The sequence below is a fragment of the Gopherus evgoodei genome, chromosome 2 (genome assembly GCF_007399415.2).
Source record: "Gopherus evgoodei ecotype Sinaloan lineage chromosome 2, rGopEvg1_v1.p, whole genome shotgun sequence".
Taxonomy (NCBI): domain Eukaryota; kingdom Metazoa; phylum Chordata; order Testudines; family Testudinidae; genus Gopherus; species Gopherus evgoodei.
The window spans coordinates 96,038,594-96,061,286 of record NC_044323.1 but is presented as its reverse complement, the minus strand read 5'-3'; the positions used below and the strand labels follow the sequence as shown (position 1 = coordinate 96,061,286).

Below are 22,693 nucleotides of genomic sequence, written 5' to 3'. Positions count from 1 at the left end.
AAAAACCAATTATATAAAAATGGCTCCTTTTTAGCCAGGAGCTCTGCTACTTGTGATGTATTCAGAGTTTACCCTCTGACTTCAGTGACAAGAGATTTTACTTTCCTCTATTACTCTCAGCCCTGCAGAAGAACCAAAAGTTTGAGGGGGAACTAAATTCTCATCCTCATTCATCATCAACAGAATTGTCAACTAAACTCCATTAAGAGGGCCATCTGTGTCATTCAAACATCTTCAAATTATGCTCTCTGTTTCTTACACCTGCATAACACATTTGAAAGCAATAGAGTTTACATACGTAACTGAAGGCAAAATGTGAAGACAATAAAGTGGCACTGGAGTAGGAATTTCGCCTAGAGATTCACCGTTACTGGCAATTGTTCACAACCCAGAAAAGAACACAGCTTGACTTTCAGGTCCCTGGCTGAGTTTGAAGAGCTGGCAGTTGGGTGGGGAGGAACAACTTATTTATAAGCTTAGCAATAAGCTGGAAATCCCCAGGACACAGTAAGTGTGGGACCTCACAGTTATTTTACAGTCACTTTTCAGAGTAGAATCTTACTTTAATTATAAAAAATACAATGGAAAGCTCTATCATAAATTGGAAAACTAGAAGTCTTTACTCAGTTATTGCACATAACTCCATTTTAGTCAAGGGTATTTTTACATATTTTAAGACTGCTGGATAAGGCCCTAAAATGTAGGTAGGTAGGTATGTGTGTTCTCATGGGAGATTTCATCACATACTTCACAGCTGCTATATTCTGCTTTAGCCACCAAAATCCATACCAAGAATAGTACCAGAAATCCGAAAACTACTGCATTAACCAAGCCTAACAAGAACCTGTTTCTTCCAATTAAGACATCAAGACATGAACCAATTCAGATCTCAAAAAAGAGCTGAAGTATCCTACCAAAACTCAAAGAGTTAGTAACTAAACAAGGTGAACTTGGTCTCCCTGTGAGTAGGATGACCAGGTAACAAGTGTGAAAAATCAGGATGGGGGAAAATGGGGTCCTATAGAAGACAAAGCCCCTAATATCAGGACAATCCTGATAAAATCAGGATGTCTGGTTACCAATCTGTGAGTTAATAGAAGGCCAGCAAGTAGATTATAAATGATTCTGTAGATCAAAGAGGTCATAAATCAACCAGACTGATTATAATCATGATGAACCTGTCCCAGCTACTAGCTGATACACTGTTAATCAGCACGCTTCTTCATAATGCCTTACCCAGTCTGTCTATTTCTTGCCATGCTGAAAAGGGAAATGGAAGAAAGCAAGCACAACTTGGCCTCATACAATCCATGAACCTGCAAATATTTACTTATGTACATGATTTCAATAAGGCAACTCAAGTGAGTAAAGTTAGTGGACTACTTACGCAAGTAAAGTTATACATGTGCATAGAGCATGTGCAGAATTGGGTCAAGAATAAAAAAAAAGGTTGCAATGATCATATTTAACTTATAGTCAAAAGTCAGAATCATACATTACTAACAAATAATTCCCACAAAAGAAAGTTTGCATCAGCAGATTTATTTCCAATCATTAGAAAAATATTGCAATAAAAACCTGCACACACAAACAACCCAGCCACCCATCACCAGCTTTTATTGCCAGAGATGAATTTTCTTGTACAAAGACATTTTGCTAAAATACATTTTTCTATTAGCTGTGCATTATGATGTGCACAGAGAAAAGGACATGACATGTATTTTATGAAATGCTCCACCAGGTTTGGCAAAATGTTAAAATGCTGGTGGTTCTTAAGGATAGGCGAACTTTATGATATTCAAGATTCATGAATTGCTTTTTAAACAAAATCTGGAGGGTTCCCACAGCACACATTCTCATTCCCATTCTGACAAGAGTTTGAAAATACAAAAAATGCCCTTTCCTCTAGTCCAGCCACCTCATCTTGTAGCCTCTTTTGGGATATCACTTCTCCCCCCTCTTCCCACAGAAGTCAGAAGAAGCAGTCTGTGTAGAATGGGAAAACACCAAGGTACACTCCAATCTCACTCAGAGACCCCAGCCCGGGCAGCCAAGCCAATTCTGAGCATCCAAAAGTCATATTCACATGGAGGTGAAATGTACAGCTTTCTATTGCAGGTGTACTTAGGTGAGAAGAAAGTGCAGCAGAATCTTCTCCCCATCCCTGACACCTACCTGGGGGCATCCAGAACACCAATGTTTGTGCTAAACACCCAAAGAGGGGTAGGGCAGCAGGCAGACCCTATAACTCCAAAATGGAGATTTAGGACCCGCTCTTTAAAACCAGACCTCTTGGAGGCATTCTTCCTGCTTATATTCTCTGGGAATTGTCACTAGCCCTGTCCTTTTCCCCCTCCTCTGAACCTTGCAGCAAGGAGGTGGCAAGCAAAACTACAAAAGGGCCCATAACATTCTACTGTACCTCCATTAAAGTCCCATCTACATTTCCTTCAGAGTCATTGTTCATTACTAAGGGAAAGCAGAAACCATGCCCCAATCTTTCCCATTCCCTTCCAGTGATAGGAAAATCCAGTGTTTGAGACACCATAATTTGCCAGCCTGGCCTAGACACTTCATGATATGGGATCTGTCTGCACCTACTTCTTCCGTTTACGCAATTGGACACACAAGCCAGAGATACTTTAGCATTCAGACACTTATGCTGAGATGATATATTTTAATAATTTGTTAGGATTGTCCTAGTAGAATTGATCAAATACAGACATTAAATTTTTTGTCTACATCATACACTTAAGTGCAACCAAGACAACATCTTAGTTTAAGAGAATTATTAATCCATGTTTTCATTGTCTGAGACATAAAGACTGCATAGGCTAGAAATTGCTACATTTGTAGTGAGCTGTGGTACAGGTAACTACAGTATTTTGCAATTACTCAATTTTTTTTCTAAATCAAAGCTATTAAGAGAATGGAAGCTGGAGTGTCAAGAGGAAGACCTCTAGCAAATCACAATGGCGGAACCATGGTAGTGCCCAATAAATTATTTGAGAAATAAAGCACAAATTCCATGTTGACTTTCAGAAGCAGATAGTGAGTCTGTCCTAACAGGCTGTGATTTGGATTGGGACAAATGATCTTGTCATTCCTCAGGCACTGCAAAACTCACTCTTCAATGGGAATTTTACTTGAGTAAGCACAGCAGGTTAGCCTCCACTTTGAAATGAGGTAAAATTGAGTATGGAATGCAGAAAAATTGGCTAGGAAGGAGAGGTTCAAACAGCATACTCTTTGCAAACAGTCGGTGGCAGAATTGAGACTTGGGAAGAGCTCTATCTTGAGACTGTTTGTGTGATGAAGCCATTCGCAGGAATGTTTTTTAGTTTGGGATCCCAGTTCTCCACATCATCCCTTGAGTTAATTTATCCAAATATCTGCACAAATATTGGCCCCAGGAACAGCTAGAAAGAGAAGGAGCAAGGAGAGAATGCCATTGCCGCCACCTGTTTCAGATTTACTGGCCTTGTAAATACACTGCAGAATATAAGATTTTTTTATTCTCCCAATATGGCACTGTGGCAAAATACTACATTAATGATCCAAGACACTACTGAAAGTGCAGACAGAATTGTAATATCTAGGTGGACAGTGCCCCTTTTACTTTGTTATTTGATTAAAAACAAAATAGTAAAGTAATGAAAAAAATAAAAATAAAAAAGAGAATTAACTTAAGCCTTCATATACAGTGTTGCCAGTTCTCATGATTTTATTGCAAGTAATGCAATATTTGATGTTTTATCAAAAACCCCAGCTCCTGGAGTTACATGATTATGTGAGAATCTCAGCTTTTGGGAGGGTGGTGGTGTTTTTTAAGTATGTTTCTAGTCCTCACATTTGCAGAAAAAAGTTTAACAAGATGACCAGAAGGTATCTTAAAGACTCAAGAATCAGAAAGAGATAGAAAGAAGCCAACCATTAAAAAAATCTCATGATTTTTGTGGGGGGTCCAACTCATTATATTTGAATGTCTGGGAAATACAGCATATATTTCTATTGCTTTGGCTCTGATGTTAGCATGATTAGAAGGAAGTTTCAATGCTTGGGACTGGCAAAACAATAGCCCATGTTCCTTGTGATGTTCAGTTTTGGACAGATAGTAAAAATAGGCCAGATTCTGCAGGCTTTAATTGAACAAAACTCCCATTATATTTAGTAGGAGCTTTGCTCAATTTTGGACCATGGAATTTGATTTAGTAATAGTCTTTCCATCTTGGCTTCAAGTTACTGCTATGACTCAGTACATATATGTAGTGTTGCTGAGTCATGGTGCTGACCCAGCATTTCCTACTATTTAAAAATTATATGATGCATTCACATTGCATAGTTTAGCTTCGTGAAAGAATCTCATCCATAATCTCTACATATCATGTAGAATTCTATAACCCAGACAGCATATATCTTAATGGCTAACAGGCCTTTCATAAAGCCTGAACAGTATCAGCTTAGAAATCTGATGTTCCAGCTTCAGAATTAAATATTTCATCTATTGCTAGGATGTCTTTTTTTCTCTTGCATCTTAGAGTTGCAACAAAAAAATTGCCATTTACAATATGCTGCTTCATACAGCATATGCTGCACGCTCCTCCTCCAACAAACATATTTATATGCAAAAAAGAAAGCATTTCTACATAAAGTCAAAATGATGAGTGTATGTTGTGCATCTTTCCTACCCATAATTAATGATGCAAGCCAAATATTGCATCCCCAGTAAATGATAGATGTGCTGCATTAAATGTGACCAAACAACAGTTTGTCATTTTGCTGAGTCTGCAATGGGATACTGGCCGCAAAATAAAATCACATACTGTCTTAAAGGAATACTATCAGTATTGACATGTCCCAATTTGACCTTCCTTATTGCTTCTTATATGTGTTAGCAAAGTCCCTGTGCTTTATGTTATACTGGTGGTGATAGGTGTGTGTTTGAAAACAATGCTTTGGTAGGATTTTTTCCCTTGGGGAAAAAGGAGAGCACTACCAGCACAGCAGCACATTTAGGATTTGGGGATAGGTTACCCCCTCTAGTCTCTTCTCAATTCATAGTCTTAGAATTGCGCCAATGTACAATTACTCCTTCTTACTCTCTCCCTCCCTCATGGCAGGAAGGAGGGGGAAATAACAAAAGCTAGAACTTCTTACTCCTCACCCACCCATGGCTGGAAGGAGCAGTAACAGATCTTCCCTTTTGCAAAAGTACACCAGGATAGCACACAGCGGTTTTAAATCAATATTGGCAAAGCCTGAAGTGCACTGATCAATGCACTTCAGGCAACAGCTCCATGTGAAATTTGGGATTATCCCACATGAATTTCCCCTCCAAAAAATCCTAGACTCCACTGAGCTGCAGTTTTCCCAGATCCCAATAACCTGGCTCTGCAGCCCAGTGTGTGGTCACAACATGGAAAATCAATTCAGTAGGAAGGCAGATTTCAGTTTCTAGTTTTCAAAATCTTATTGTTAACTAAACAATATTTTAAAAATGTAAAATATATAACATAATAGCACCTTAATTTTCCCAGATGACTACTGAACAGGCTGGTGGATGACGAATCACTATCAGATCTCTTTAAGGTCTGTGTTGACTACATGTAAGAAATTATTCATTTATTTAATCCAAGTTCCATTTTACCTAAATACAGGCAATTCAGTACAGGAGACATTCTGTACATACTACCATTTTAGGAGTTAAGAACTCTTAAGTTTAAATGGGTTTTAATTTTGGGACAAACATGTATTTCAACCTAAAGACCTAGATGGGAATTTTACTTCAGGCTTCAACCAAATGACAGTGGCCACTCATGCATGCCCAGAATACCAGACATCACAGGACATCTGGGAATGGCATAGGTCTGCCCCTACTCAGAACATGTGTAAGAGAGGCGGCTTTACTCAATCCATAAAATGAAAACCTCAGCAAGAGTCTCAACAGCAGCATTTTTGACAAGTATGCACACATTTTCTTCCCCATCGACCTTATGTTCTCCATTAAGTGAATATTGACTGCACAGAGAACTTTGTGATATACTATTTTGCCTTGATAACTAGGGTGAGTTTGGTTGATCATCTATTTTGAAATCTCAAAACAGGAACAGGAGGGTTCCCCTTATTAGCCAGGTAATGAAACAGCATTTAAAAAAGTATATGCAGAAGTACCATACTTTATTATTTGTATTATGATAGCTGCTATAGTCCCCATCTGAGATCAGGCATGACTGGGCTAGGTAGTGAGCAAACATCTGGTGAGAGACAGTCTCTGCACCAAAAACTTTACAATCTAAATAGAAGAGTTAGACAAAGGATGAGAGGAGAAACAAAGTCGTAGAGAAATAAAGTGGCAAAGGTCATGCAGAAGGTTAATGGCAGCCCCTAGACTAGAATCCAAATCACCCAATACCCAATTCAGTGCCTTATCCACTAGATCATGCTACCTCTTTACCTGGTATTCACTCAATCACAAAAAGGGCCTGATTCATATCTCACACTGGTGTAAATCATGAGTAACTTCCCTGACATAGAACCAGTATAAAGAAGAGTAGAATGTTGTTCACAGCCTCTAGAAGTACTCAGGGCACAGGATTTCAAGGAAATGGGGAGTCCAAATGCTTAAGCACAGCATGGCCCATGCTGAAATTCTTAATCAGGGCTACTTCAGCTGAGATAATACATCCCTATCCTTTTTTGCTTGAACAAATGAATACAAACAGATGGTTTTTTTCTACCCATGGGATCTACCTGAAATTCTTAATTAGCTAAAACTCCTATTGACACCAATGGGACAGTTATATGGGAAAAGAATGAAGTTAATCACAAATCCCTATGTATTCTTTACTGGGGTTGGATGGTGGCCCTGATGTTCCACTATTTGCACCATGTGTGGTCATTTACACCTCTCAAAATGGGTAGAATGCTAACATGCGGTAGTTTTTTACACCCACTTTGACCTGACTGCAAAGAGGTGTAACTGAGTATACATGGTGCAACACAGTAAAGAATGAGGCCTAAGCAGCCCAAATGTCTTCTTCTGCCAGCTGCTCATTGGTCAATGCAACAGAATGGCATAACCTGAAATTGCCCACCTGGAATAAATGAATTATTCCAGTGTAGGATGTCCTAGCCATAGAAAAGATGACAAACTCTAAGAATGAATCATAAATCTGTTCCTTTGCAATTTGGCTGCCATTCATGGAGTATGACGAAGATGACCCTGGCCTGAACAAACCAAAGAACTGGCTAGCTTTTCTTCTTAATATTAAAATGTCTTGATGAGCTCAAGACTTAATTGTACATCATTTATTGAAATATGTGGTCAGCATGCCTATTATTAATGTCTGTACTTTTTACTTTTTTCTCGACACATCAGCATGTGTCTCTATGCATGCCAGTGAAAAACACAAGAATATCCTGTTTTCTATTTAAGAATAAATCTAAAGGTAATGGTTATGTCAAATTTGCCCCAAATTCTAAAATTTATTGACAATAAATGTTTACCAAATCTGATGCCAAACAACAGGTGGAGGTTTTTTAAAAAGAAAATGAATACTTGCCTGCAGTATTTGCCACACAATGTTTAGGAGATTGTGCTGGTACATGGAAACTGTATAGTAAAATGGACTGAAAATTAAAACCAAACAGAAGTTTTAAAGAGAACTGAAACTGAGTCCTCTCATTGTCTGAGAGAGATACTAAAAGTAAACAGTTGGCAAAAGTAGCCAAAAAAAATAGGAAGGTGTTTCAAGTTCTCTGAATTGCAATGATTTGATTGATATGCCATAAATAACACATGAGAAAATAAGTTTGGGTATATATTTTTTAAAATATAAGACAAATCATCTAGGAGGATTATTTTTCTAGGTTTTGACTCTCTGGCCATGCCTACACTAGGGAATTTTACAAAATAAATCCAACCAGTGAAAGCACCAACAAATGCCCTGGTTGTAGACAAGATTCTGGTGACTTCCAGTGTTTTTACCACCATGTTAGTTACATTTACTGAAAAGCTGGTTTGGCAGTCAAAATAGATGTGGCCGTGGGAGCCCTTTCTACACTAGGGCTCCCAATGAAACTGTCATTGGTGGGATTTTTTTTCTAATTCCTAATGTAGACAAAGCTAAGGAGCTTCCACCTAGTATTATCATCACAGTGGGGGTGTTTGCCCCTCACAGAACTGGAAGAGGTTCCACTTCCAAAGAGATAGATCTCCCATGATCTTGGCAGATACACAAAGGCACTATGTCTCCATGCTGCTTTCTGACCTCCACAGCAGCACAGTCTTCTCAGGACCCAATCTGCTAATGCCTTCTGGATGGCCACTCCTTTCAGGGGGAGGGAATTTGCTGTGCAGGAAGAACTTATGTTAGTTAATGATGACAGGGTCAGCACTAATTTAGTCCAAGGATCCACATGGAGTTAGAGATGGGGTGGCAAAATGTTGCCAAGGATAGTTGCTGAACTCAGACACTAACCCTCCCTCTACCAGCTCCCCTCTTCCCCATCTGCAGTCTACTTCTTGTGAAGTATAGCCTCTCTGTGATCAGGAGGGAAAGAATCCTACAGAGCTGGCATTCCTTCTTTCTGTGCCCTCCACCGCACCCCAAATCCACTGCTGTTTGCGCTCTTTCCCTTGCAAGAGTGGAGGGGAAAAATTACCCCTATATGATTTTAAGCCTGACAGTTTAATTCCTCGCTCTTCATTTCCACATGCTCTGGTCTTGCAGGGGACTTTTTAAAAACGCTAATTGAAATGTTACACACTCCTTTGATCCATCATTACCTTAAGATACTGTAAGAAGGACATTGGGGAACTAAGATATTAATGGCTAGTGAGATCTTTCTTGAAATAGCCATATTATATAGATGTTGAAAACCAAATGGATAATAAGTGAATACCTTCATGTCTAAGTTTGAAGAAAAGCTGGTTAAATTGTAAGTGCTCATTTTGCAGGATAAATTGTATATCTGTGTCAATATATGAGAATGTAGTAGTGCTGGCAATAATCTATCACGTGGACTGGAATTTTTAGTTTGGGATATGTACTCTTTTAGTGGATTTAGGATAACAGACCCTGAGTCTGAAGTTCTTGATTTGTTCAAATTAGGGTTGGATTTATCTATTTTTAACAGCTTTTGCTTGAGTAAAAGCTACTTATGAGCCACTTTAACTTATGCATTCACGATTTCAAACAATTTTAGGGAATAAATGACAAAGTCTATTTACAAGTGGTCCAGTACCAAAAACTGTCTGGTACAGTTGCTCCCCCATTTTGGAACTTTTTCCACTCATTAACTGACACATCTTTCCCAATGCTAAAAAAAAAAAAAAAAAGTGGATAAGCCAAATCCTACTTGCATTACTTCTGCAAGTAATTGCATTGTCTTCATTAGGACTACTCTCGAAAGTAAAATGAGCAACATTTGGCTTCTAGCTGGCATGAGAGTGCTGCTTGGTGTCAGCAGTAGTATTTCCAAAACTCCACTGAAGCATCCTGACTTTGCAAGGAATGCAGATCAGACTGCATATGCATATGCATACACACACACACACCATAAACAATGACTGAAATGACTAGCCAATTATTTATTACAGGCAATTTTAAATATGGAACATGTGATTTGATTGTACTGGTTAGTTATTTGGACTGTTGTGGATATAATCATATGATTTGCTATTAAAGAAATCATTATCACCTTCATATGTTGATATTTCCTGTTAAGAGTCACTGATCCAAACAGTTCTCACTCTGAGCCACTTTGTTTTCCAATAAACAAAAAGCTGAAATTATTCTTGAAAACCTTCTGCCTGCTTAAGAGGCCAAATCTACGTGTGTGCTTGCAACAAACTCCTTAATACAAGAGAGAGTGCCTGACACATCCTGGCTCATTTATTGCTCTTCAAGCCCTGACTATGCAAAAATTCTGATTTTAGCCAACTCTTCAACTCAGTAATTTCCAAACTAGAACACTGAAAACAAAAATAAACAAAAAACAAGCAGAACTAATAGTTACTCTGGAAAGACATACTGTTTGAATTCCCAATCAGGTATGGGAAGAATCCCAGGATTAATGTTGCACATTGACTAAAAGCACACTGCTTTTTAAGTTTCTTTCTGGTGCTGGCAAATGGAAATAAACATAGCACCTATGTATCCCAGTGATGTGTGTATTTCAGAGACAGGAACAAGCCAAGTACAGACTGCAGCCAGAATACATGCTATACTCCATTTACAAAAAGAAACACTGGCCAGAAGAAAGATAATCCCTTCTTAGTGGAAAATTCATATTTTCAAAATGAATCCCCAATCTAAAATGAATTACTATAATAACTGCAATCCTAGTATGATCACTGATCAGAAAGGCACAACTGACCACCTGCTGCGAGATATTTTTGGTAAAGCAGTTCCATATCACTTAATTGCTGCTCTCTTCATATAGGGATACGTGCCCCACTGAATCAGATGGCAGGTTATTAAATGCATGAACAAGAGGGTAGCAGAAGGATTCTCCTTTAGTCTCAGTGATTGTTGTACAGCCTCTCTACGCACTTCAGCTGAGTGCAGCACAAAAAGGTACTACTGCAGCTCTAAACTGAAGGATACAAAAAACTAGATCCATGCCAAATTATTTTTCTGCAACTATTAAAAAAATTACACAGGCTGTGGTGCAAATTGAAACCAAATTAACTTTATGTATATATGCTACTGCTAAGTTGTAAAACTGTCAGATACTGCTTTTATAAGCTATATTATTTATGGCTATGCCATTTATCTTAACATACTTAAAAAACTTGTGACAATTCAACTGCCTATGACAAGTGATAAAAATATTTAAAATGTTATGATGTAACAAAAATAAATGTAGTAACCAAGATATAAAATTATAAGATTATCTCAGAACATAGAGGGAAAAAAGCAGTTTTGTTTTAAAATTTGCTGCATTGTCAAGGAGCCAAGAACTGGAAAAAAAAAAAAAAAAAGCCCAGATAATAATAATCAAAAATCCAGTACAGGACTCTTTATTGTAACCTCCATGTTCACATTCTTAAAGCGAGGTCAATTACTGATGACATGTAGCTCATAATAATTCTACATTTGTTTGCTAGTGAAATTCAGATGACAGGCCAACGGTTAAGCAAATAATTGAACACATCCTACATGCTGTCCTAAGAACAAGATCCACACCACCTTTTCCCACTCCCCATCAACACAAGCATCCAACATACAGCATACATATGGCTTTCCATTTCCCTTCCCAGATCGGGCAAACTCAAACCAGTGGTGGGACTGAAAGATGCTCTGAAACAAATGACATGGCACACACACACACACACACACACCCTACCGCTGCATCTTGAGTCCTGTGTCAAACGGGTGAGGCCAATCACCCCCCTTCAGCCATTCATCTCCACCTGTTTCAGTCTAACAAAACAAATTGCCCGGGGGAACGGGGTGCTTCTTTGTTGTATGACCTGCCTGCCCCTGCACGCTAGTATAGCCAGCAGCATGGACCATTTACCAGAAGGCCCCACATCTTAATAGACAACCGGGTCCTCTCCCTAACTGACAAGAGCCCACCCTTCCCAAGCCCAAGCAAGCTATTAACGTTATTGCTGCCTTTTTACGGTGAGCATTTACCAACACCCAGGATGTGCATCTAACCCCACACAGCCCGGTTTGCAGAGACAAGATGCCATGGGGGAAGGTGCGGGCAGCTATCCCTCCCCCCCCCCCCCGACTTATGCCAGGAGTAAAATTAAACCTCCCCAGGGCCTTTTCTTTCCCTGAGAGTCGAGGGAAGAAGAGCCCATCCCGCCGCGAGCGGCTGTGCCCGGGGAGGAGGGGAGGGGGAAAGGCAGCAGCCCCCCTACCTGGAGGATGCCGGCCCGGGCACAGCTCATGCTCCCCCGCGCAGGAGCCAGGGCAGGTTTTAGATCCCGCACGTGCGGCTCATGGCCAGGCGCGCGGCAGCCCGGTGCAGCGGGAGAGCTCAGGGGTGTCTCTCAATCCTGGCGGAGACGCGCCACAGTCCAGCACCGGCAGCCGCACTGATACGCCTGCAATGCTAATGCCGCTGCCGCTGCTCCCTCCTTCCCCCCCCCCCATCCCTATCTCCAGCCTCCCTCCCCTCCGCCTCTCTCCGGGTACCAGGCGGATGGAGCCAACCGCAAGCCGCGGCTCGCACCGCTTAGCGCCACCCGGCCCTCCCCGGCTCCTCCTCCCCCGCCCGCACACACGGATCCGGGAGTGCTGCTGCTGCTCACCTCCCCCCAGGCCGACCCCACCTTCCCCCCGCGCACACACACCACACGCGTGTGTTGAGTCTTCCCCAAACGCACGTAGCGGCTCCAGCACACTCACACGCCTGCACGGACGCGTGTCGTGTGGTCCAACCCCCTCTGGGACTGACACCGCTCTGGAGTACATCTCCAGACACAGAGATGTAACACAGCTAGGACTTGGGATCCGAGACCCACAATCCAGACCCCAAAGCACATCTTCCTCCCGGAGCATGGTAGTTCACGGCCACCCGTTCCCCCTCACAAATGGAATTGCACACACGTGCACACCCACCACCCCTGCAGTCACAAGGTCCAACGCACCTAATTCCCTCGTGGAATTCACCACCTTCCCTCCCCCCTTACGCACACAATCCCGGACACACTCATTTAATGCAGCACTCACAGGATTACACACGGAATCCAACAAATGCACACTCGGATCCCATCTACCTCAGATGCACGTACAGGCTCTGATTCATCTCTCGGCTATGCTGGCACAAATGGAGAGTAGTAACTACTGAAATCAAAGGGGTTAACCCCAGATATAAGTGAGAGCAGCACCTGGCCCAATGAGTCCAACTTGCCTCCTTCTCCATTTCCTTATATTGTTTTCAGATCCCTCCCAGTGTCTCTCCCTTAGCCTGTTATCCTCATGGTCTCTTATCCTCAAATTTCTCTCTCTCACACAAAGCGACCTATCTGAAAGGATAGCCCGGGAAGGCACCGCTGCCGTTTAGCAGCTGTACCTCCCTCTCTTGGGGACCACGAACCATTCAATTTCCTTCCTATCTAATTGGGGATCTCTGCGTTTTCTCCTCCCCCACTCTCCCCGTACTGAGAGCATTTACGAGTTTTACTTGTTGACAAAGAAAGGTGGAGATCTCCAGCTGGAACGGGGAGTGTATTGGTCGCAAACCACAGCTAATGATCTGTATAAAGGTGCCACGCACTCACTCCCATAGGTTCTGCATTTATGCTAGCATCAAACTCCTGCATCTATCAACTCACCAAAAATAGACAGGGAATGCTGCTGAGAGTTTCCAGTGAACATCCACAGGCAAGGTATTGTATATGTATCCATCTGGTGAAGGAAAAGAAGGCAGGCACTTCCGCAGAAAGCTTCGGGTTTCAGCTAGAATAGAGGAAAGATAGATCGGACTTCTAAAATTCTGCTTCCCCACTCAACCCAAACAAGTATTTTTTTTAAATAAGCAAGGAAAATATCATTACTGTTTTTATTCATCCTGGAGAAGAGTGGGTGAGTATGTTTTTTTATTAAACTGGCAAATCTTCATGGAAATTTTGCCAGGCTCACATAGAATTTAATTTGTAACCTGAAGCAATAGATTCTGAGGAAGTGACAAAAAATGTGTACAGGTGTTCTCAGTAGTGTTTACTTCATAGTCAAGGTGGATACCCAAACCACTTCTCAAAGCCCCTATTTTTAGTCATGTATAAATTATTTCAGGACTGAAATTTACCCTGGTTGGTATCACCCCAAGGGTAGTTTTTCTTAGGAAAGGCTTGAAATCAGTTTAGTTATTTTTTAGTTGAACGATATTTCTAAAATAGTCTTTTCCCATTGTGAAAAATGTTGTGGCATTTCAATTCGTTTATCTTAGAAAATAAAAGAGGAGAAATAAAGTTGAAACTTGGCATGAGCCTAGTCCTCACTGATGAAAGAAAGTGAAGCCAAGTTTGAGAAAAAAAATGGTTCAATATTTTAATCACCCTTAAATTAGGAAATTAAATAACCTGTGCAATAGATCTATAAAATCATGAATGGGGTGGGAAAAATATTGTTTACCCTTTTCCACAGTACAGATACCAGGTGCCACACAATGAAATGAATATGCAGCAGGTTAATACGAAGAATATTTTAGAAGCATTAATAGCATACGAAAGATAAAACAATGATGCAAGAGACATCAAACTGCATGTCTGAGAGCAGGGATATGGCTAGCAATTTGAAATATGTACATGTTCTGGCCACCCCAGCCCCCTCCTCCAACACTAAACCAAACTGGCCATTACACACAAAATGATCCCTAACACAGTGAGTGTAGTTAGTTACAGAGATCTAGCAATGAAATTATTAAACCTCATGATCTCCCAGAAAGTTGTGTGCTGTGCTATACTATACTATACATGCTTGCCTACAGTACACCCATTTGACCAGCTGTAAACTGATTGCCTCAAGGTCAGGCAGGGATTCCTAATGTCACCATAACACATGGGGAGTATCTTATTTTTCCACTTTCTGAATCATTCAACACCAGCAACCTTTAAAAGTTGGAAAGTAGACAAGACAGACCTAAAATTTCATCCAGTTATATCAATTCCTGTGGTCATGACACCTGAAACGAGCACAAGTTTCACAGCAGGCACAGTTCTATGTTTCTGAATTAGCTAATATGGCGAAAATCAATAGTGCAAGTGCTCTAAAATACACACTGCTAAATCCAGCAATCCTTACTCAGCACTCAATTCTGCCTTGTAGAGGCAAGCTGGCTGAGCCTCACCACAATGCAAAGCACAGTGGCTTCCAAAGTTCCTTGGAATACAGAAGAAACATATGTCTTAGGGAACACACCATGCATTCTACTCCACAGCCTGTCAACTTCTTCTAGACCACATTTTGGGGTTGATAACGGCCCTAACCCCATACAATCCATTCAATGCTCTTTAATAGTGTGGAAAACTGTACTTCTGACAATAAGGAGACAATATTGCAGAGAACAGGCAAAGACAAAAACAAACCAAAAAAAAAAAAACACACACACACACAAAACACCAGACCAAAACAATATAAAGCCAAAATCAGTTCTTGGTTACACCAGTGCAATTTCAGTGAAGTCAGTGTGATTGCACCAGTGTAACAGAACAATATTTTGCATGTATGTGAGCAAGAGAAAGGGCACATGTGTTCATATTGACAGAAAATACATACATTAGCAACATGTGGTAAAAATCACATTTATTGTGTATCTTTGACCCCCTCATCTGCACTCAGACCATTAATCCATCCAGCCGAGTCCACTTCTAACATTTCAAATCACAAAGTCACTTTGAACAACTGCCAATGGTTTATTAAGAAAAGACAAAAACCAAAAACTAGTGCCGTTGATTAATCGCAGTTAACTCACGCAATTAACTAAAAAAAAAAAAATCGCAATTAAAAATTAATGATTAATCACAGTTTTCATTGCACTGCTAAACAATAGAATACAAACTGAATTTTATTAAATATTTGGATGTTTTTCTACATTTTCATATATATTGTATTCTGTGTTGTAATTGAAAGTGTATATAATTTTTTATTACCAATATTTGCACTGTAAAAATGATAATTAGTATTTTTTCAGTTCACCTCATACAAGTACTTTAGTGCAATCTCTTTTGTTGTGAAAGTGCAACTTACAAATGTAGATTTTTGTTACATAACTGCACTCAAAAACCAAAACAATGCAAAAACTTTAGAGCCTACAAGACGACTCAGTCCTACTTCTTGTTTAGCCAATTGCTAAGACAAACAAGTTTGTTTACATTTACGGGAGATAATGCTGTACACTTATTTACAATATCACCAGAAAGTGAGAATAGACATTTGCATGGGACTTCTGTAGCTGGCATTGCAAGGTTTTCATGTGCCAGATATGTAAACATTCATATTTCCCCTTCATGCTTTGGCCACCATTCCAGAGGACGTGCTTCCCTGCTGATGATGCTTGTTAAAAAAAACAAAGCAAAACAAAACACAATGCATTAATTAAATTGTGACTGAACTTCTTGGGGGGAGAATTATATGTCCCCTGTTCTGTTTTACCTGCATTCTGCCATATATTTCATGTTATAGTAGTCTCAGATGATGACCAAGCACATGTTGTTCATTTTAAGAACACTTTCACTGCAGAGTTGACAAAATGCAAAGAAGATACCAATGTGAGATTTCTAAAGGTAGCTACAGCTCTCAACCCAAGTTTTAAGAATCTGAAGTGCCTTTCAAAATCTGAGAGGGATGAGGTGTGGAACATGCTTTCAGAAGTCTTAAAAGAACAACACTGCAATGCAGAAACTGCAGAACCCAAATCACCAAAAAAGAAAATCAATCAATCTTCTGCTGGTGGCATATGATTCAGATGATGAAAATGAACGTGGTCAGTCTGCACTGCTTTGGATAGTTTTCGAGCAGACCCTGTCATCAGCATTGGCGCATGTCCATTGGAATGGTGGTTGAATCATGAAGAGACACGAATCTTTAGCACATCTGGCACATAAATATCTTGTGATGCCAGCTACAACAGTGCCATGAGAACACCTATTCTCACTTTCAGGTGACATTGTAAACAAGAAGCAGGAAGCATTATCTCCTGCAAATGTAAACAAATTTATTTGTCTGAGCAATTGGCTGAACAAGAATTAGGGCTGAGGGGACTTGCAGGGTCTAAAATTTTATATTGTTTTATTTTTGAATGTAGGGGTTTTTGTACACCATTCTACATAAAGAGATTGCACTACAGTACTTGTATTAGGTGAATTGAAAAATACTGTTTCTTTTGGTTTTTTAAGTGCAAATACTTGTAATAAAAAATTATAAAGTGAGCACTGTACACTTTTTGTATTCTGTGTTGTAATTGAAATCAAATATATTTGCAAATGAGGAAAACATCCAGATATTTAAATAAATGGTATTCTGTTATTAACAGCACGATTTTTTTAAATCACTTGACAGCCCTAAAAAGTAAAAAACTCCCTGCCTCAAAAATGTTTCTGCCTTTTTCTTAAATGGTGAATTTTCTCCTCAAAATTAGGCCAAGGATAGAAATGATTCAGTCTGCAGCACCAATAAGTTTAGGATTGAATATCTCGATTCATCTCTTAGAACAAAAGCTAGAAAAGCTTTCAACCACTGGAGAAGATGTTCCAAAGAGATTCATGGTACTCACTTCTAATCTTAGAAGGCTATGAAGTCCAGTATCTCAGGCATTGGAAGGCACAGAATCAAGTGCTGGTGAGTCCCATTGGAAAGGAGGGAGTTGTTCATTTCTAGTCCCGCAGGGTTGCAGGATATTAGGATCAAGACATTTTTATGTATAGAAAGTGTGTGTCTAGTTTAGGAATGAATCTTGTTCATTCTGGGCCTCAGAATGAGACTAAACCCCATATGCTATCCAAAGTCAAACTGCAAACAGTTGCAAATGTAGCAGTCCAGTAAGTGATACAGAAAATAAGATAACACTTATCAGATTAATTTGGGTTTTCTAGCTGTAAGAAGGGAATACCACCACCATATTGGGAACAATATTATTTGCTCTGTAACAATGTTTTGAAAAGGAAAGGAGAAGCAGAACATTTTAAATGAGCAAGCAGCTTTAAAACTAATAACAGACAAAAGTTTCATAGTTCAGATGCTTATTTGAATTTTATGTGAGCTGCTGAACCATTTCTAGTCTGCCTACTTACCTCAACTCCCCTCTCCCATCCTGCAAGCTCCTTGGTCTAAATTTAGACTCAAGCCTCCTCTTCCATAGTCTCACTCTCTGCTTTTGCAATTCTGGTAGTGCAATACCTAGTTTTTCTGACTCTAGCCCCTAGCCTCCTGACAGCTTCAAATATTCCTGTGACAGAGTTGTGAGAGCTAGCACCTGAGCCACACTCCGGTCACTATTAGTACTAATTGGTTTCCCCTGGAGAAGGCCTAACTGGACAAAGATGTATCTGATTATCAGGTCAGATTGGGGCTAGTGAGTCAATGAACCAATTAGCCCATTACTGAGGAAGCTGTAGAAAAGGTCACAGGAAGGCTTCCTCAGGGGAGGAAAACAACCACAACCACCAAAAAAAAACAACAACAAAAAAACCTCACAACAAAACCACACCCACAAAACAAAACAAGCACCAGAGCAATAGAAGAGTCTTATGAAGGGGTCAGAGCCTGGTCTGGTCTCCTGGAGAAGGGGTTAGAAAGTTGAGACATAATGTGTAAGGATATAGAAATGCTGCTGTGTACTTGGTGGAAGGATTAAAACACCAAGTAAGCTACCCAGAGACATTTATAAGAAAGGTGGTCTCAGAAGCAGTCTGTGTTTGCGGAAGAAGCAGAGGTGTGGCATGCCATCCTCTCACAATTAATACAACAGTACACTGTGAGGCTTTCTCATTTACACCCCCAGGGTGTATTGTGTGCCCTATATACTGTAGAATTTGGATATCTGCTTTGCCTGGCACGACGGTCTCTCTCACTGAGGAAGTGGGAGAATTTTGGCAGCTGAAAGAAGATCCTAGGGTATGTCTACAGGGAGATTTAGCATGCAGCAAGGCAGGGTGTCAATCTACAGCACACTAGTTTGCTGTGTGTTAAATGGCTATGTAGCCAGCAATAATTCAAAACTCGGTGCAGAACTTCTAGTGAGCAATAGCAGGGTCCACTTTGTGCAGACTACAGTGCTGTAGATTCACAGCTCAGCTTGCCATGTGTTAAATCTCCATGTAGACAAGCCCCTAGAGAGGCTCAAAATACGGTCAGGAAATAAAATGAGATTCAACATGGAAAAATCAAGCTAACACATCTGGGGAACTTTTTTACTCCACTAAATAGCTATTGATGTTTCAGATTTCTTCCAGACATAGTAGCTTTTATGTTTCCAGGCTGAAACTATTTTATTTCCTGCCCTTATTTCAATGCTTTCTGGATCCCTTTTTATTATTTCTCCTTCCTGGAGACATATCCTAATATGGGACTATAGGATTTCCCATACCGGATTAGACCAGTAGTCCACCTAATCTGGTATCTTGTCTCCAACGGTGACTAGTGCTTGATGTTTCAAAGGAAGGTGCAAGAAGCTTCATGTTTATGGAATAAATTGCCCATAAGGGAAGTTACTTCAATGACAGGTTTTAATGCCCAGGTAACAGAGGGCAGAACTGAGTTTATGTTATGCCATATTCTCTCCAAAAAGATGACTTCTCTTGCAAAAAGGTGACTAGCTTTTCAAAATAAAAAACTGGGGCACTTTTGTGTGACATTTTTAGGGTTCATGAAATCCTTGTACAAAAGAACTTTATTTTTTTTAATGGGTGCTGCTGTGGTCTCACTACTGCCAGCGTCTGACTTAACAGCAACATATGCATATTTAATTGATTGAAGGTTTTCCCCCGCTAATTTAATATTCCATGAAACACCGATCAAGTGTCCCTAACACTCACTGAGTGAAAGAACAGCTTTGATAGCATTTATGCTAGGGTGACCAGCCAGCAAGTGTGAAAAATCGGGATGGGGATGGGGGGTAATAGGTGCCTATATAAGAAAAAGCCCTCAAATATGGACTGTCCCCATAAAATCAGGACATCTGGTCACCCTAATTTATGTTCATTTGACTTTTCTTCTCTTCATTCCAAACACCATTCATCACACTGAACTCTCATTCCACAGGCTTGTCTGTTCCTGGTAAACACAAGAGTAAATTCTACTTGAGAGATACAGAATAAATATATTTTGAAACATTATTGTGTAGTTATAAAAAAACCCTCAAACTTTTTGACTAATAAGATGAAAAACTGGGCCATTTCAGGTGTCCTAAGATTTTAGGAAACACCTGGACATTATATGAAAAACTCAGACATAAGGTCACTTTAATGTTACAGGAAAAAAGGATGCTACCTTCTGTGATGCTACACTCTTGTCTTGAGCTAGGTGGGTTGTGGAGGAGTGAAATGTGCCGAACTTGGCTTATTCTTTCATTTTTTCTTGCACTTGTAGAAAAAATAGACCTGGCCTCCCCTAGAGGAGATATCAGCATCTAATCCCTAACTCAGCATGCTTCCGTCTACAGCACAACAAATAAGTGAGCAACCTAAAGTGGCTTAAGCTTTATATTTCACTTTTAATCCTCCAAACATGAGACTGTAGCTATCATTCTGCCATTGTGGGTCATTTTTCCTTGGCAGATAATCTGTACCTGCAGAATGGACTGGTGACAAACTGAAAATACTACATTTGTGATATGTACATCACTGAGGCCATATTGGCAAGATGTGTTGGGCTTTGTGGGATATTTACTTAGAGTGTGAGGGGCCCTGTGTCTATAATGGATTAATCTCTGATGGTTTTGGACGTCTTATGGATATAACTGGTTTGCCCTTTGCTGTGATATTGGCCTTTTTATTGTGTATAAACCATACACAATAAACAGCATCCAACTAGAACATCAACAACACAAGTAGAGATGACTGGAATATACGCGCTCTGCTGTGAATAACTTAGACATAATACACAGCAGCAATTTTTCTACATGGCACCTATGTCCAAGCGGGATGTCCAGATCTTCTCATATCTTGCTTACATGATCTCTTGTTATAGATTATTCTCTCTACTGGGACTCAAAACTGCATAACCCACTTTGACACATTCATACTATCTGCCAGGATGTTCCTGACTGATGTTATCTAATATCTGTCACTATATCTTTGCATTGCATTATTGGGATCTCTCATAACTCACCTAACAGCTATGCATTGGACCATCAGCTACGTGTTAGTGCTTCAGGCTCCGCTTTTACAGCATTTGGGTAAATGCTCAACCTCACTGAAACCTCAGCCATGGCTTTCTGCCTCACACTGAACACGTCCAAGGATCTGATGGTATGATAAAGCCCTCCCAACTGGGATAATCTGGCCAAGGATTATTATTGCTTGAATAAACAGGGATCAGAAGAGAGAAAGAGAGACCAGAATCTCCCACCTCTGAAAGAATGCAATCCACCACTAGCCTTTAAACTTATTTTCATTACAAAATGTAACTTTATATAACTTATTCACAGTCAGAACAAAACAAGGGCAATGCAAATAAGTATGTGAGCATGTTACATGAGTACTAAATTACTAGAGCACTTACCCATCTTGATCAAAAGAATTCCAGCCCTAGGGCTGCAGTAATTTGCATGGCCTACTTTTTGCAGTTTTTCTACTTGTTTGATATGTGGATACACATTGGTTTCACATTCCTTCTAAGTCTCTGTCCCCCTAACTCTTGTGAGCTGCATACCTGTGCTCTACAGAACAATGAGCAGTTAGCTGTTTGCATGCTTGGCAAAAAACTACACAGATTTACATAAAATGTTATTTGACATGAGTAAATATATTACCAGGGTTTTTGTTAATAGCCTGAAATAATCACACTGAAATAGCCCAACTCTCTTATTTAATTTAATTTTATTTATTAATAAATCAGGTTTCTAAGAAAAAAAATCTGATTTATAAAAAAAATAGTTTTTTCTTACTGAACAATGTATTAAGGCTCGTGAAAAGATTGATCCTGGATCACAAAACTCCAGTGACTTAAATGGTTTCAATAGCCTCATTGTGCAGTTAGGGATCTGTATCTCAAAAGATACCACCAGAGCTGGCAAAAATGAACACTCTGGTTGACAAGCTCAGCACAGAGGCCAATGATTGATTTATTTTAATTAGCATATATATTTATTTATGATTTAATTGGTCTTCTAACTTTTAGCACTTTCTGATGTGACAGGTTTAATAAAACCTCAAACAATTACAATAAATTGCCCATATGGATAACTAGAGAAGCCACAACTTCTGGAATTTAACAACTAACTTCCTGTTAAAATCAACCCCCTTCCTGTCTTATTACTTATCAGCCAAGAGAAATCAACTACTCATATGCTTAAGGTTAGGCATGTGCTGGTGTGCCTTGCTAGAATGGATTCCTAGGGCTTCATCCTGCTCCCAGGCACATCAATGGGAAAACTCCCAGTGAAAGATCAAGCCCCAAATTGGCATAGAAACAATCCTTGCCCTTTGAAGCCATGTCTCCTAGTCAAGACAGGGTTGATGCACATTCACTGGTCAGCATGGGGGTTAATCAGATTGCTGTTTTATTCATTATGTGGATGATTTTCAAAGTGGTCAGACTTTCAGTGTTGCTGGCCTCATCTTGCTTTCCTTGAGCACCCAAGACTCCCACTGAAGTCAGCAGCAATTTGAGCTTTCCAACACAGGTGTGTCAATGAGCAGGAGTCCTGGCCTGACCCAGAGGAACAGGCTCTCAGGGTGATAGGAACTCAGGCTCCATGTGCATGTGATCATTAATTCAGCAGAAATGGAGGGGCTGATTTAACAGATGAAGGCAGATTGTTTTATGGAGAAGGGAGGGATTGAGAGAGTAGGTTGAGAAAGCAGGAAGGTTGGAAAAAGATCAACCAAAAATGGGCCAGCCTGTTAGGCCATATGTCTCTTCTAAACATTTTTTCTGCTCTTATTGTTCCAATGTCATATTATGTCATGAATATCAGCCACATTTTTTTGCACATTGCAATGATTTCAAAGAAGTAAAAATGAATAAAATATGTATTTGTATGAGGAAGATTTTTTTTCTTACTTGTGTGA

General features: G+C 40.0%; 1 protein-coding gene across 2 annotated transcripts in view; it reads right to left on the bottom strand.

Annotated features, from left to right (window-relative positions):
* Positions 1-13,391, bottom strand: part of HECW1 (HECT, C2 and WW domain containing E3 ubiquitin protein ligase 1) — a 394,082-nt gene extending 380,691 nt beyond the window's left edge. For both annotated transcript variants that reach the window (XM_030551407.1, XM_030551408.1), the window contains exon 1: positions 13,298-13,391. The gene's annotated coding sequence lies outside the window, so the exon portion shown is untranslated. The remainder of the gene's footprint in view (positions 1-13,297) is intronic.
* Between the last annotated feature and the right edge of the window lie 9,302 nt (positions 13,392-22,693).